A 16778-nucleotide genomic window follows, 5' to 3' on the forward strand; every position below is an offset into this window, starting at 1 on the left:
AGGAGCTCATAACCTAGACCATTGCTATTCAAGCCAAAGTCATAATTGATGCAATCCCATTGCTTTGATAAATGGTGCTTCAAGCTGTGTTTTTAATGGATAGAAATCCTACATATCTCATCTGCTTCCCTGGTTGGTAGTTGAACCTTGGCAAAGGTTTGCACACACAAAAACAGGCATATGTTCTTATCAGATTCAGAAGAAATTTAAATCTAGTCAAACATGTCACGGTATGTCGAATTGGATTCTCAACGCGCCCTAAAGATACTTCGTATCTATTTTATAATTAGATGGCCGCAAGTTGAGTATGCCTGACATAAAGACGCGGTCCTGCTCTATTGTTCTATAAATTTATTCTGTCGAAAAGGTGTTTTGTTAGAAATATGAATAAATATTTTCTTTGACTGTTAAGTAAAACCAGTAGTCCATGCAGTCCTAATAAAACATTTTGTGTTTACCACTTATAAAGCTGAAAAAGAAAAATATAATATTGAAAGAAAAATGACATCACACACCAATTCAAGAGAAGAAGAACTGAAAAATACATACACACACAAGACACTGCAACCCCTCAATCGCCTTCTGTTTTTATTAAAAAATAGCTGGAAGTGAATATAGCATTGAGCTCGCCACTCGTATAAATTTTATTGTGCAATAAGGAATAAATATAATAAATAACTATAAAACTAGGTAGAAACCCATGATTAACAAGAAGATACGTAGTCAGTGGCACAGATAATAAAATCAACAGCGCCACTTTTTCGGAATAAAAACTATTGTAACATGTGTCAAGTTGTAGCAAACACTACACGTTTACAAAAATCATTAAAATCAGAGTAACAGTTTCTAAGATTAACATAGCATAAATGAACATCATGACACTACACGGAATTATTTTATACATATTAAGATCAGTGTTATTAATTAAACTTGCCACTTTGTTGAAATATTTTTTATCCGATTATACACTTGTTAATTTTTTTTTTTATTATATAAAACTTCTTAAACATCTTGTGTCAAAATGTGTACCTACATTTATTAATAAAAATCAGATTGACTACTTTAAAAAGATTTAAAATATTATAATTCTTATTATGTCAAATTTTGCAATAAATTATTCTTGTAGTGTCCATAAAACATTATATTTTAAATCATTTTATAATTATTTATTATCATGATACTTGAATAAAAAGTGATAAAATTGTAAAAACACGTGGTTTCGCTGACTTGTTTCTCGAATTCGGCCGTGTAGATATAAAAAGATTGTTACTCGGGTGGGGAGGCTTTTCTTGTCCAACCGTTGAACAGAACGGAGCTCCCTTACATATCAAGAGTGAACAAGCATAGTAAACCTCGTAATCATTATATAAAATATATCACAATTATTGTTAATAAAAAGTCTAAAAAAGCTGTAATTAAATAAGTGTTAATGGATTAACAGAAATGGGGTATTTATTTTATATTATTTGTTATATATTATATTCTAAGTAAAATAAGTAAATATGGTTTAACAATATGATTTCAAAACTAAATGAACTGTGAGTATTTGTGCTTCATTTCTCTTTAATACTTAGAGGCAACCTTTATATTGCTAATATATCATATAAATGTAAAGTTAGGATTACGTAATTAAATTACTATGAAAATATATTACCCTACGTAACATGTTATATATATTGTGGATAAATAATACAGCCTATTTTGCTGTTACACTCATTAAACTTGAACCTATCTTTCTGTTAGTTCAAAATGTTATAAAAGATTTTATATAGACAAAATATTAAACATATGACTACCCCAATGTCACATTTTCAAAAAATTTTGTCATCTTTAAATCATAGTAGGTACAAAATCTTTCATCACAGCTTGTTGGTATAGATCCCAAATTAAAGTCACTTGTAAACATAAGTACACGCCTCGGATTCAACCCGACAGTCGTCGGCTCGCATTGTTAAAACAGAATCTAAGTAAATTTAAATGTTCCCTGTCATTATAAAATCTAACAAAATCAGCTCACACAAGAATCCGGATATGACGTTCGAACGTGTAGGCAAAACGTATGAATAGGAAGAAATTGGCGTCAGCGGGGGAGCGGTGATTGGGCCAGGCTTCCTTTCATCGCTATTGAAATTCATAAGCGCGGCGGAAGCGGTATATTTCTCGTGGCCTTAATCAGTGACATATTTTAGTTATTTACAAAAATTCATACACAATATATACGATACTGTGTAAAGGGAATTTAATGAACTTACCTACTATGTTTATCGTATAGGCTAAGGTATCGTTTCTCAATAGGGGGGTCCCGACTCTTGAGTGGGTTGCGTTTGTTAATAAATGAAAATAATATAAATTCGTTATTAAAGATATAAATATCAAAAAATATTTTATATTATTTGTTAGTGATGGGGTTTTGGGCTTTTTCGTGGGTCGCGAGAAAAAAGTTTGAGAAAAAATAGACTAAGGATATTACAAAATGATAGGTGTATCTACTAATCATATCAAAACCATTCTTGTTTAACATCAACGAGTATTTATTTTATTAAAAAAAGTTGGTAAATCATAGTGCCAGCCGGGTGACTCTGACGTACCTTTAACATTTTTTTAAAATTATGGTAAAATCATTTTGAATAAGTACCAAGTTATATAATTGATATCTAAGCAATATAGTTATATGGATACTTTATTATATATCCGCCTCGGTACGGGCATGAAATATGAATAATATAATCTAATTAAATATTATAATTATGATCGTAAAGATGTCTTGTTCCTGCATTAGACTATAATGGATGCATGAATTTGAAAGTTAGATAGACTGAACAATAAAGTACTCATACGAGAATCTTATTTGTTTATAATAATATTTGTATGTATTAATGGAATCCTAACTAGAATTCCATTCCCAATGCAGAGTAAATAATAAATTAGCTACTTACCCACATCCTGAAGAGCCCAATGTCACAGTAGGTACCTGTAACCGAGGATGTATTTAAAACATCATTTTCGAAATAATAAAACAAAAAACATGACAAAAGACATCATAATGAAAAATTTGTTCTTGATAGAAACACAAGCTGAGTCGCTCCATTAAAAAAACAATAACTATCTATTGTAGTTTAAAACACGGCAACATTAATACGCGTCAAACACGAGTTAACGCTATTGATTGCAAGAAGAATAATCAAAATCAGTTAAGAATTGGCAAAGATATTGCCTAACATACAAATATATATACATGCACCTGGTATCTTCTTTATACAGTGTAGACTATAGAACAAAACAGGGTGCTATTTTGTATCTCTGCTTAGATACTTGTACACTTCTTGTTAAAATATTTTTATTAATCGTTACATCAGCCTTTAACTGTCCACTGCTGAACATAAGCCTCCCCTTCGGGGTTTTGTCCGTAGTTGTCACGCTTGGCAGGCGGATTGGCAACCGCAGTCAAGCTTTAGAGATGTTTTAAAAGGGACGCTACTTCCCACCAACTCTTAGTTTGCTCTTACAACACCCACGGGAAATGAAGAGGTGGCCTATACTATGCCGGGACCACACGGCCATTTTTATTAATATTCCGCACATATGATGCAAAAGACAATTTTAAGAGGTAGATAGTCCAAAAAATCGTCGCTTCGGTATTTTATAGTGATCTTTTTTAAAGTGTGGGATTTGCGAATAAAATTAGCGGGCATAACATCTTACATTTGAGGAATGGCAAGACGTAAGGGGTACCATGGAATTCACAGTGTACATCCTCTGATATCTATACTGCTATTCATGTCGATAGGCCGCGATTATAACTTTTTATCAAGAGAGCCGTCACCTTCTTTGCCATTCGAAATTACATAAAATATATGTGCATTATTAGAAAAAAAATAACTAAAACTTTGTCCTTAACGATAGCTCGAAAGTATATCTTTTTAATATTATAAAGAACTCTTGTATAAAGAAATGTGATTGAACTAGAATTGCAGCGATCTAAAGAGGAAAATTTTAAGGTTGGCTTAATATCTTACGAGGGGGGGAAAGGGATTGTTAGCAATGGAGTTTGACAGCCTCATTGCTAGCAATATGCCCTATTAGGTCGACCTCCACGTGGTTCCCCCTGGAAACCATCGTGAACAATTCTTGTTGAATTCGTCACGATGGGCTAACTGACCTACTTCATCCTCACCTATTATCCTTCACTGGTGCCCCGCTGGTGTATACCGATAGCGCGCGTGGGGTTACCATTCCATTATCATCCATTAAAAAGAAATATCTTACGAGTGCAAAATTAATAAGAGCCAGGACAATAAAATTACACTTTATTACAAAATTACATACTTATTTCGATATCAGTTTGTAAAATAAGTCTAATAATATCATTATTCAATAAACTAAATTTTTTTTTATACAACTTAGAATGGCGAACAAGCTGACGGCCCACCTGATGGAGAATGGTAACCGTCGCCTATAGACATGAGCAGTACTATGGACATAACAGAGTATACTGTTTCGTCCATGATACCCCCCATGCGTTGCCATTCCTGAGGACTAAGGTGTTGTTCCTCTGTACCCAGTAACTTCACGCTATATCCTACCCTTCAAACCGAAACACAGCCATACAAATACAACTGCTTCACTGCACAAAAGTCTCCCTCTGGTAAAATTAATATAATAAATATATGACGAAAGCTACAATCTGAAGAACGAAAATGCCAGTAAAAACCTTTCAAGCCCGGATTCGAGTATTGGTTGTGATGGTGGCACGTATGAGCTTGGACTGCAGGACTTTTGTGAACTGAGTGACCTTGGCGTGATATCCTAAGTTCGTCTCTCTGATCCTCAAAAACATCAAGTCGACAAAACTAACTGCGATATGTATTCTATGATAGGTATTTGAGACTTCAAGTTCTATAACTATTGAGAGAAACGGTTTAAAACTGCAGTAACTATTTGTATGTTTTGTTACGTGTTATTGTTGATGGACAAAATATATAATAATGTATGACATGAATTAAAACTGCTGATTTTTATCTGCCTGTAAAAACTTTTCACTAAACAAAGACAAGTTCGCTATAAACTCGAAACGTAAAACTTATAATTCAAAGAAAAACCGCACAATGTACAAGTTCATAGTCTTACTTCAATGTGACAATTGAAAACCTTACGCAATTTTCTTCGTTTTTTTTCCTCTTTATTTTAAACTAAATCTAAACTCAATAGTAAGACTTCGTCCTTTCAGATCATAGAACAAAACCGAGTTTCAAGTGAAGATGTTTAAAAGTTTCCTTTGCCCTTTCACAAGAGGGCCTATTTGTATAAGAAGGCTCGTATTTTCAAAAGGAAACAGAAAATATCGCTCAATGAGCAATGTTAAACAGTGGCCTATTGAAACCAGCTGAAACCTTTAGAAAATCACCCTCCTTTCGTCGCTTTTTGCAGCCTCCATTTATGTTTTCCACATTTACCATATACAATTTTGTACTCCGATGTCGACCGAATCTTCTATTGACTCACACTCGGGTGTTGCCAATTCAGAAGAAAATTAACACCATTCAGAAGAGTGAAAGTTGATTCGAAAGGCCCATTTGTGACCATGATTTGAGATGATATGAATGAATAACGTTTAATGGAATACTCGAGGAAATGAAAGCAAATTCATATCATTCAAGTATTTATTATATTGTGTAATAATAGGAAAATATTATTTACCATCGCCACTCCGGCTAGGGGGCTTGGTTGTTTCAAGTTTGCACTATATCTTACACTGTTGATTGACATTTATTTTTTTGCAACTTGTCCATCTGATGAAAAGTTATAACTGTCGATAGACACAATTATTATTATTATACCATGGATATAACAGAGCATATTATGTCGCCCATGATACCCCTCATACACTGTCATTCCTGAGGACATAATACATACTTGTATTATTTTATCATACTCAGAATACATGACAATTCAAATTGTTACAGAAAACAATTACAAAAAAAATACAAAAAACAACTACAAAAAGTTTACTATAAATAGTATTTATTGTAGACTAGCTGATACTTGCGACTTTTTCCGCGTGGTATTTGTTATTCCTGTTTAGTATGTATCGACGTATGTACCTATTTATTGTCTGGGAATATTAGACCAAAATTAAAAAAATACGTGTCGTTCTCACTCTTTGCCTTAAGTCAAAATGACTTTACTTAAGTAGGTTGTGTAAAAAGCTGTACAAGTTACTGTATTTTTTTAACTATCCCATGGGAACTTTTTAATTTTTCGTGTACAAAATATCTGAAATATTAACCGAGAATTTAGAGTATCATCATACAAAATTTCATTTTAATCGGTCAAACAGTTTCGGAGATTAGCCCGTTCAAACAGACAAACAGATAAGCAGACAAACGATAAAACAAAAAAAAATATAAATATCTAACATCCCCTAACTTAGTTTTTAGCGTTTTTTTTTCTATGTACACTCATTCGACCTCTACAGATTTGTAATAACTATATCGATTTTTTTCTACTCTCCACTATTTGACGGTAAGTTAAGAATAAGTATATTTACAAGTAAGATACCTGAATAGATTTTTAACGATTAAATAATAACAATGTATTTATTTATGTTTTCTCACAAATAACTTAGATTTACACATGTGGTACTTAGGATAAAAATTTAATTAAATGAATACAGAACTCTGCTGTGAGGAGCTGGTGTCTAAAATAGGTTAAAACCTGTGCTACAGAAATAAATATTTGTATCAGCCGCTAACTGTCTCCTCATAAAAAGGGGTTTGCCAGTAGTTGCCACGCTTGGCAGGCGGGTTGGCAACCGCAGTTGGGCTTTGGCGATGTTTTAAGAGGGCCGTTGTTGCCTATACCTCGACCATAAGCTTCCTTATTTGCCTCTTACAACACCCACAGAAAAAGAAAGCAGGACCTAAAGAAGGAAGGGACCTACACGGATATAAATAGGGGAAAAGGGGTTGTTATCAATGGGATTTATATGCACTATTGCTAGCAACGACCTATCAGGTCGACCTCCTCACGGATCCCCCTGTCATCGTGATTGATTTATTATTGAATTCGTCACGGTAGGCCAACTAACCTGCTTCATATTCATCTATCGTCCCTCCCTGGTGCCCTACCAGCGTATACCGTTAGCACATGCGGTATTACCATTCCATTACCATCCATTATTATTAACGGCTATAAATAAATATATTATATAATATCTTTTACTTCGTAAGGAATTAGATAAAAAAAAAGTGTTTTCACGCGCCGTTTCCTATTGGACCATCTCTATATTTCCTACATGATGACAAAAAGCGGTCGGCTAGTAAAACAATTGGTCCGGGCATTGTTTCATGAGTTGGCAGTTCTTTCAGCCGGCTGTAACAACTGTTTCTAGCGCGATAGTTCAACAATACGAGCTCACTATTGTGGCGCGTTAATTGTCCCTTACACCATCAAGTCGAGGGTAAGCTAATGGCATTGTAATTTACTTGTAAATAAAGTTGCATTGAGTCGATGTCCTGAGTTCAGTGTCTAGTGTAGTCTTCAGTCTGTTGAAACTGTTGTTAATCGACAAGAACAAAGGAAAGATACAACGTCATATGTGAACTGTTTTTGAATGGCGCCACTTAGTTGCAAACGTAGTGCATTACGATCTCCCACTAGATGAAGTGGCAACCTCAAATGTGTTGCTGGTAGTAAATACATGGGCCGTTCTTTACTCAGCGGTGTATAGAAAAACTGATGATGATATTAATTAAAAATCTGTAAATATACATTTAAAAATGTATTACTAATGTTGATTAAAACAAAACATCCAATTTCATTCCGTCCTTTGTACTCATATAATGTCGTTATATCACTTTTTGGTAATGTCTAATCTGTTCATCACACTATATTACTGTTTAACTAAACATTTGTCTCCGGCGTCCTAAAAATATTCGAACAATCAATTTACAACGACAGGCGCTTCTTTGAAATCATTAATATGAAAGCGAACATATAACTCCAACTTAAATACAGAACATAAAGCTATTCATCGAGCTAGCTAAGGAGTGAATCTTTATGAATGCGACCAAATTGTATGAGAGTGTAGTCCTCTTTCAAAACTTCCTATGAATAGTGTTAATTCGCTATAGCGAGTTTGCTGGGAGCTCGTCAATGGACTATTTGGAGACTTGAGAAGCGCGCTGCCTCACAAAGTCGCAATATTGTGTATGGAAAACGCGGAAAATATGAATGGGTGTTTCGCAGAAAGGGACGCGGCGGTTGACTTTGTAACCGGCTCACTGTGAACACTCAACAATTCTCGCTATTACGATTATAAGATACCTACTTACTTATTGAGTACTATTCTATCTTAATAATACTTAATTTTTGTTAATGTAGATAATATAATATTCTTTCACAAGTACAGTTACATCAGATTTATGACTGATGCGGTTGTATCTGTAAAATGTTAAAATGTATTCAATATTCGCGTCACATACACACACACACACACAAATAAACAAACACACACACACACACACACGCACGCACACGCACATACGCACGCACGCACACGCACGCACGCACACGCACGCACGCACACTCACTCGCATGCACATAAGCACGAGCGCGTGCACACATAAAAGTCCATCGTCTTAAGAACTTCCTCTTTTATAAATTCGCTACTTTTTTATATTTTTACAACAAAAAATAAAAACACAATTTCAAATAATATTAAGTCAAATATATATGATAATTATGTTCATTTATTCATTACATTAAGAATAGTACCTAATGTCTGTACAATTTATTCATAATTATATAACAAACATTTAAAAGTCTTCTATATTTACGGAATTCAAAAACCAAATACCTACTATGAATCCTCGTTAATTGTAACGTTCAATTAATTGTAATCTAGGGTAAAAAAATAGACGAAAACTAACGGGCGATTCATTGTAGTGAATAAAATTACAACAGCAACCCTTGTAGCTTGTAGTTTTTCAGGCTACATCACATCGCTTCGAGGGGGGATAGGAAAAAACGGGGCGTGCCCGCAACAAAGCAGCCGCACAATGGGGCCTCGCGAACAATGCTAACTAGAGATGCTGGTGTAGCTTGTATCATTTGCAGATAAAGACGGCGTGTTATCATCGTGTGTTATTGAGGAATTAATAATTTCCGCATTATATCAATATATTCTTTTATGATAATGGAATGGTAATACCGCCTGCGCTAACTGGCGGGTACCAGTGAGATATGAATTCACCAATAATCGACAAGAAGTTTCCAGGCGGAATCGCTAACGTACTAACAATATGGCTTCTAGTCTCTATTATCAGTAACTCCTGAGAAAATATAATTAAGTACTTACCACGTCACCACTTTTTACATCTCCAGAAAGTAGTTAGTGGGGACTAAGGTTATAAAGTACTACTACGTAAGTACCTCCTACCTAGTAAGTAAATTGCTAGCAATGAGATTATCAATCCCATTGCTAGCAATATACCCTCTCAGATCGACCTCCACGCAGTTCCCCCTGAAAACCATTGTGATTGATTTATTGTTAAATTCATCACGATGGGCCAACTGATCTACTTCATTAGATATCATCTGTCATCCCTCACTGGTGATCCGCCAGTGTACACCAATAGCGCAGACGGAGTCACTGTCAATCTGTTAAAAAAATCTATCCGACCTATTAGTTTTTATTCCAAAAGTTTCTGTACAAAAAAGAAACTCAAGAGGAATTAATAATTTTATTACTGTTTATTGTAATTATTTGTATATGGTTGTGGATTGCAAATACGATATATTATCATTAATTTTCTTAGTCATATGGTGTGATGAAGTGATGATTAGAATAAAAAAGAAAGCAGAACACTGCATAGGAGTGAAAACTAGAAATAAACGCCATCACCAAACTGGTAAGCAAGATAATGTAGGAAACTAAAATTGACATCTCATAGAATAACTCTTTCCTAATAGGAGACCATCATTGGGTGTTATGATAACAAAAGTAACTTTATGGAAGTGATAAGTTTCCAAAAAGCATGTGAAAAGTCATCACGATTTAGACATTATCCTTAATAGATACTCAATTTGATAACATTGAGGTATAAAAATATAGAGTAAATTTTATCAGGCTTGCAATCAACAGGTTATCATATGATCATCACAGGACAAGATGTTCAAAATTAAAAAAAAAATAATATCCTAACCACATTTTGTCTTGATTTGAGAAAATAACTATTCGTAAGATCTAATATTGGAACTGAATCTACAGACCCATTACAAGAAACTTCCCGCAGGTACCGATATATCGATAGATGACGCTGTATAAAATTAAATCGCAATATGGTTTCGTGCGCGTATATAATAAATAGATCTGCAATGAATTATCATAATTGAAAGATGCCCTGGCTTGCCCAAATGTCGTTTATGTTGTCATATTCAAAATATATTTTTCAAGTACTACTGTTTTTATCCATTGGCCTGTAAATAACAGAGGTTTACCATGAAACTAGTAAAATAAGAAAAGAAGTGGCTGTAGTGTAAAAACAACTTCTAAAATTTAATAGGATTAAGGTTATTGATTTGAAACTAATAATTATAAAAAATATAATATATAATAATATTAATATAATATTATTACATATAATAATAATATTATTATAAAAAAATAATATTATAAAAAAGCGGTAATATTATAAAAAAGCTGTTTCAGTGAATAGGCATTTTTAAAGATTGTTTCATACGTTTTACCATAGAAGACTGTTCTAAATTATTTAAAATATAATGTGTTTTTAAAATATATAACACAACAAACACATTATATTACTTAATATTTTCTTAGCTGTTGAACAACTTTTTCCGTTTTATATTTTTTTGTGTATATTCAAATATATTACAGGTAGGTTACGTTAATGAGTGACGATGGAATAGTAACCCCGCCTGCACTATCAACATACGATTGTACATATAATTTTACACTCAGTTTCTTTCATCAATACTCTACTCCGAGGAAGTTAATAAGAACTTATTTTAAAACTTATTTCGATGCCTTAGCATGAGTATATCTATAACTCGATAGATTCCTTTAATAAATTGAAACAAATATATATAATATAGCATAGCAGGTAAATCTCAATCGATCAGTCTGGCCAAATCTATTCCAACTGTAAGTTTAACATCGCAAGTAATTGCAGAAGTGAATAGAAATTCTAATAGCATACGTGAAGGGGGGAAGGGACTGTTAGCACTGGAGTTTGACAGCCCCATTGCTAGCAGTATGCCCTATTAGGTCGACCTCCACGTGGTTTCCCTGGAAACCATCGTGAATAATTCTTGTTGAATTCTTCACGATGGGCTAACTGACCTGCTTCATCCTCACCTATCATCCTTCACTGGTGCCCCACCAATGTATACCGATAGCGCAGGTGGGGTTATCATTCCATTATCACCCATTAAAAAAAATAGCATACGTGGTGGATGTTATTAATTGTATAAATTTTCATATTTAATATTTTATAATACTACATTTGCTGGGTGCTTTTATAATTTTTATTGTTTTGATGATATAATAAATATCAGATAATTTTTAATATCTATTTAATAAAGGTTTTTTAGCTAGAAAATTGCCCTGAAATCATCGCCGATTGATAAGATACCCAGGATACAGACCGCATTGTCTCACTGTATAGCGTAAGCGTAATTTATTTTAGATGCTTTATAAGAGCCCGTTCTCTGTTTGCCATTTTTTTATTTGAAATTTTTTTATTAGGTGGGCCGTAAACTTGTTCTTCAGGTAAGCTGTAAGTAAACATGCTTACAGTCCACATGGTGTTAAGCATTTTTTTTTATTTGGACGAGAATGGAATACTAATCCCGCCAGTGCTTTTTTTTACATGGTAACCCTGCCTGGCGGGGTACCGGTGAGAAGTGATAAGTAAGGACGAAAAGGCAGGTCAATTAGTCCATCGTGACGAATTCAACAATAAATTAGTCACAATAGTTTCCAGGGGGAACCACGTGGAGGTCGACCTGATAGGTTATATTGATAGCAATGGGGACTAACCTAACCATTACTAACAATTCCTTCCCCCCATCTCACCTGTGCTATCGATATACACTGGCGGGGCACCGTGAGACATGATAGGTGAGAATGAGAAATAACGATTACGATTAACGATGGTTTCCAGGGGGAACCGCTCGAGGTCGAGCTGATAAGGTATATTGTTAGCTGTGAGGCTGTTAGACCCCATTCCTAACAATCCCTTTTCCCGTGATGCAAAACAGTTACCGTAGCCTATGAAATTCAAAGTTTTACCAAGTACCAACAAACAAAATAATACAATACTCTTTGGTTTATGGATTGAGCAATAAATTCAATAAGCAATGACGTCTTCGTGACTCTTTTGCGTATAAATTAATTCGTATTAGTTTTTTTTTACTTAGAAATAATTATATCCTAACCGCATGTCCAACTTTCACTCTATGGCCATATTAATATTCAAACGACTTAGAACATTGCACATGCGCGCTCATCTAACGACGGAGTCCACAACAATGTGCCCTCTGAAGAGCTCCGAACAATCGAATGAAGACAATAAGCAGCGATACTCAGAGACAAAAAGAGGCGAAATAAAGGCTCACTTGTTTCCTGGCCGCATTGTCAGGAACGGGAGAGGGCAGAGACAAAAGCGTAATGTGCCACGGACCCAAACAATGGGGCTCTGCCATTATTGTTACTGTAGCGGCTTGGCAGCGGCGCTTAGCGGAATATGTATGTACAGCGAACTTGACATGACGGTGGCCTTGTCGAGTATGCTGACTTTATACAAGCCGGCGATAGTTCACACCAATGACATACATGGAAATAGATGTCGCAAGTATCATAAGACCCCATATTAATAATGTATTAACGAATTTAAAAATTCCTAACCACTAATGCTAATACCTGAATGTTATAAAATTATGACAGATAGATTAAAATTAAGTATGCCACTATTAACGTCTATAAATAACAATTACAGGGCAACTTCCTATCTAGTGGGCCGTCAGCTTAATTATTTGTCCTTCCAAGATCCCTTAAAAAGCTAACTAATATCTGTATAAATGCTATTTTTGTTAATCTTCTAAACCCTTTTCAACAAATTTCATGGATCATTATCAGAAGTAGTTTAAGTAGGCTCTTTAGGACAAAATTTACACAAAAATACAGTTGCGATATCTATTTAAATTCATGCCAATGTTTCAATCATCGCGTCAAAGGGTATGGTCAACAGTAAAAATAATTTGAAGCACCTAATATGGAGCTATTTTGATATTCTTTTAAAATCAATATAATTTAATTTTGTAGTGGTTCCATACTAATTTTATGGCCTAAGTTATTATTTATTTAACTCTTTAGTGCACCATAAAAATATACAATGACAAACAATTCAAGTGAAATACAGTAACATAAATACAGACTGTAACATAAATATACATATATAGGTACAAATTTTTGTTTTGAACAATAATCTTATTATTTTCTACATAACTTTGAATGAAAAACCAAATTGTCGACTTAACTTGATGGAAAATGGTATTTTTTAAACCATTTGTCTTGAAATTAATCATACTTCTCTTATATAAAAATAATAAAACCAAATTTCAGTATTTCTTAAAATATCTCCCTTAATTGTGTTAAATAAGAGAATCAATATTAAAAGTACTTTTGTACATTGATTTAAAACTAAAAGTAAGAGAGTAATAATTATCATGAATATAGAGCAAAATATTTATTCGATTACTTTTTTAACTAAAACAAAGATTGGACCGCAATTCCGGAAGAGGATAACAATTAATATGGGAAATATTTTTTAAAACTCATTATACAGAATCAGTTAAATCAGTCTAAAGAAAATATAATTAAATAAGAGACTACAGCATGGGGTTCTTCAAAAGAGGGGTAAAGAAGTTTCTTCAGGGTCGGCAACGCGCGCGTAATACCTTTGATATTGCAGGTGTTATATACTATTTTTATCTTCACAGGTAAATAGGCCTTATTCTAACTTAACTCATAGGCAGAATACTTTATATACTAATTACCGCGAACAAAGCTGCGGGACATAGCTTGTATAATATATAGAATAAAATACATACCTAATGAATATTGAATGAAATTCCTCAATAAGTTACTTGCTAACGAAATCCTGAAATATGATAGTACTATATTCAATAGCTGACCATACGCATTTACTACTAAAAACAAACTATAGCAAGATCGCACAAACTTTTAAAAGGCGCTGTGCATTTGAATCGCGATTAACGTTCCCGCCACTCAGTAATCCGAGTTCCATACTGGGGTATTGTAGTGTTACCGAATAATTGTTGGGTATCGATTATTAATCACTACATTTAGAAATAACTCTTGAAAAACTTTTGAAACGATTAATTTTCAAACCATTTAGAGTTACATACAGGTGTACTGTAGTGGTATCTAAACTAATAATTGTTTTAGTAAGCATCGATTACTAATCTACAGTTCAATTAGAATAATCGATTATAAACGATGAATCGATTTAAAAATAGTATTCGTAAATATGGTAATATTCTTCTTTTTTAATTTAATACAAAAAGTCTAATAAATAAAAAAAAAACTAACTAACTAAAAAACTAAACTACTAACTTTCAATTATATCTAAAACCTATGGTCTATTGATGATAGACCATATAGGCATTCTTGATGATAGACGATATAGGAAGGTTTCATCTAATATAGTATCATTGCTGTACAGTGCAAGAGACAGTGATGTCCGGCGTCTGTCGTCCTCATCTTTCTCATTAAAACGTATCTAACTATAAATTCGCATGTAACTTATATGACAAATGGTGCCAACAAGTACTAATTTAAATATACAGTCCACCATCACTATTTATGACTGTCAATAAGACGATATCTGTTACCCTTCTCTTCCTTAATAATATTTTAAATGTGAAAGTGAGTTTGTTACCTTATAGCGCCGTAATGGCCTAAATAAACACTATGAAGTTTAATATACACATATTATATAGAATGGAGAAAAGTATAAGCTAATTTTTGTCTCAGTCACGCGAACTAAATCGCGGGTAAAAGCTTTGATAAGACTCATCTATAAGAATGAAAGCATTCAACGAATATATGAAGAAACATATATAAAAATAGTGAAACAGTACAAGTATTTGTATTCCAAGAAACAAATTATTATTCATTTATTGACCGAAAGTTTATTTACGTTCTTCAAATTTAGTATGAAATTAACAGCACGTGACCGGACAAATAATAAGGTAAAAGACGCACTCTAAGGATTCCTTACAGTCACAGCATAGCATAGACAATAGACCGATTCTTAAATATATCTATTTGATTTTTGTACTACTCGTGTAATACTATGGACTATGGTAACAAACAAGCATACTACCTATCTAATAATAAACAGTTATTATAGATGCCTGAAACACGTGCACACGTGCAGGTTTCTTAAGGATTTATAAATCTTATTTCGAGGCTTTTTAAAGACTCCATGCTGTAGTCTACTTGAAAAATAGTAAAGTGGCTAGAAGAGCAGCTGTCAAAACTGATGTTAACAATGTTTTCAGTCGTAATATGACTTAGGGTTTCAATTTTGGATAATTCAACGAACAAGAACACCTTATTCTAGTTTTTGAATTTACAATATTGTGTGTATGTATATAAAAATATTAAAACGCCTATATGTGTATATATATATATATATATATATATATATATATATATATATATATATATATATATATATATATATATATATATATATATATATATATATATATATATATATATATATATATATTATAATTAAAATATAATATACTAGCAGCCCAGTACGTGCTTCGCTACGTATAAAGTGATATAATAAAAAAAAATAACATCAAATTCATTTATTCAAGTAAAAAATATTTTATTCATTGCTAACTATTTTAAAACTTAATCTACCATAAAACATTTGAATAAACAATATTTTTTGTTGTTCCATTTTGAGCATAAATAAACAAACGGCTGAGGGTACCGACTCTGGAACAGGCAACATAAAGTTGACCATGTGAAAAACATGATTCCTCCAAATTCACACCGCAAACGTTAAGCGTTTGCCCTTGGGCCTTGTATATAAGAACAAAATTAAATCTTGAGATGTGGTAAACTATTCAGTACATCGTTAAAATAATAAAGTCTGTAAACGATATGAAACACCGACGACTCACTAAAAAACTGAGAATAGTACACGCACACATATACATAGTATTATACATTTGAACAATTCAAGACTCACCGTTTGTATAAATACACTCAACAATATGTTTAAAAATATAAACACAAAGCAATAATTATCGCTTACAATTTGCTTTAATCGAAACACGTCCAAAATGAAATGACCGCATGAATGACATAACAACATGCTTGTACTGTCAACACTGAAAAAAGATTCAATTTAAAAGCACAATCTCCATCTTATAAAAGATATAGTCAACTAATATGACACGCTCAAGATAGAATGCCGTCCATCATGACATCAAGATTTTTAACCTTCTCGGTATATGTCACTGGAACTCTATCATAGTAAAGTAGCGGTATCTCGGACCAATTCAACCTGCAACGGAGCCTGCTGCTGCCAATAATGATGGCTTGCGATTTGGCAGGGTTTACAAGAAGACCGAATGTTTTAGCTTGCGATAGCTATTTATTCTTTATTGTACACAAAAGGTTATTGAAATGTAAAAAACAAACATAA

General features: G+C 33.3%; 1 long non-coding RNA gene across 5 annotated transcripts in view; it reads right to left on the minus strand.

Annotated features, from left to right (window-relative positions):
* LOC128202251 (uncharacterized) overlaps positions 1–16778 on the minus strand; it is a 413441-nt gene that overhangs the window by 372978 nt on the left and 23685 nt on the right. For all 5 annotated transcript variants that reach the window (XR_008253673.1, XR_008253676.1, XR_008253677.1 and 2 more), the window contains exon 2: positions 2937–2971. This is a non-coding gene — a long non-coding RNA (uncharacterized LOC128202251). The remainder of the gene's footprint in view (positions 1–2936; positions 2972–16778) is intronic.

Source organism: Galleria mellonella, unplaced genomic scaffold, assembly GCF_026898425.1.
Source record: "Galleria mellonella isolate WM207_F2 unplaced genomic scaffold, CSIRO_AGI_GalMel_v1 utg83, whole genome shotgun sequence".
Classification (NCBI taxonomy): domain Eukaryota; kingdom Metazoa; phylum Arthropoda; class Insecta; order Lepidoptera; family Pyralidae; genus Galleria; species Galleria mellonella.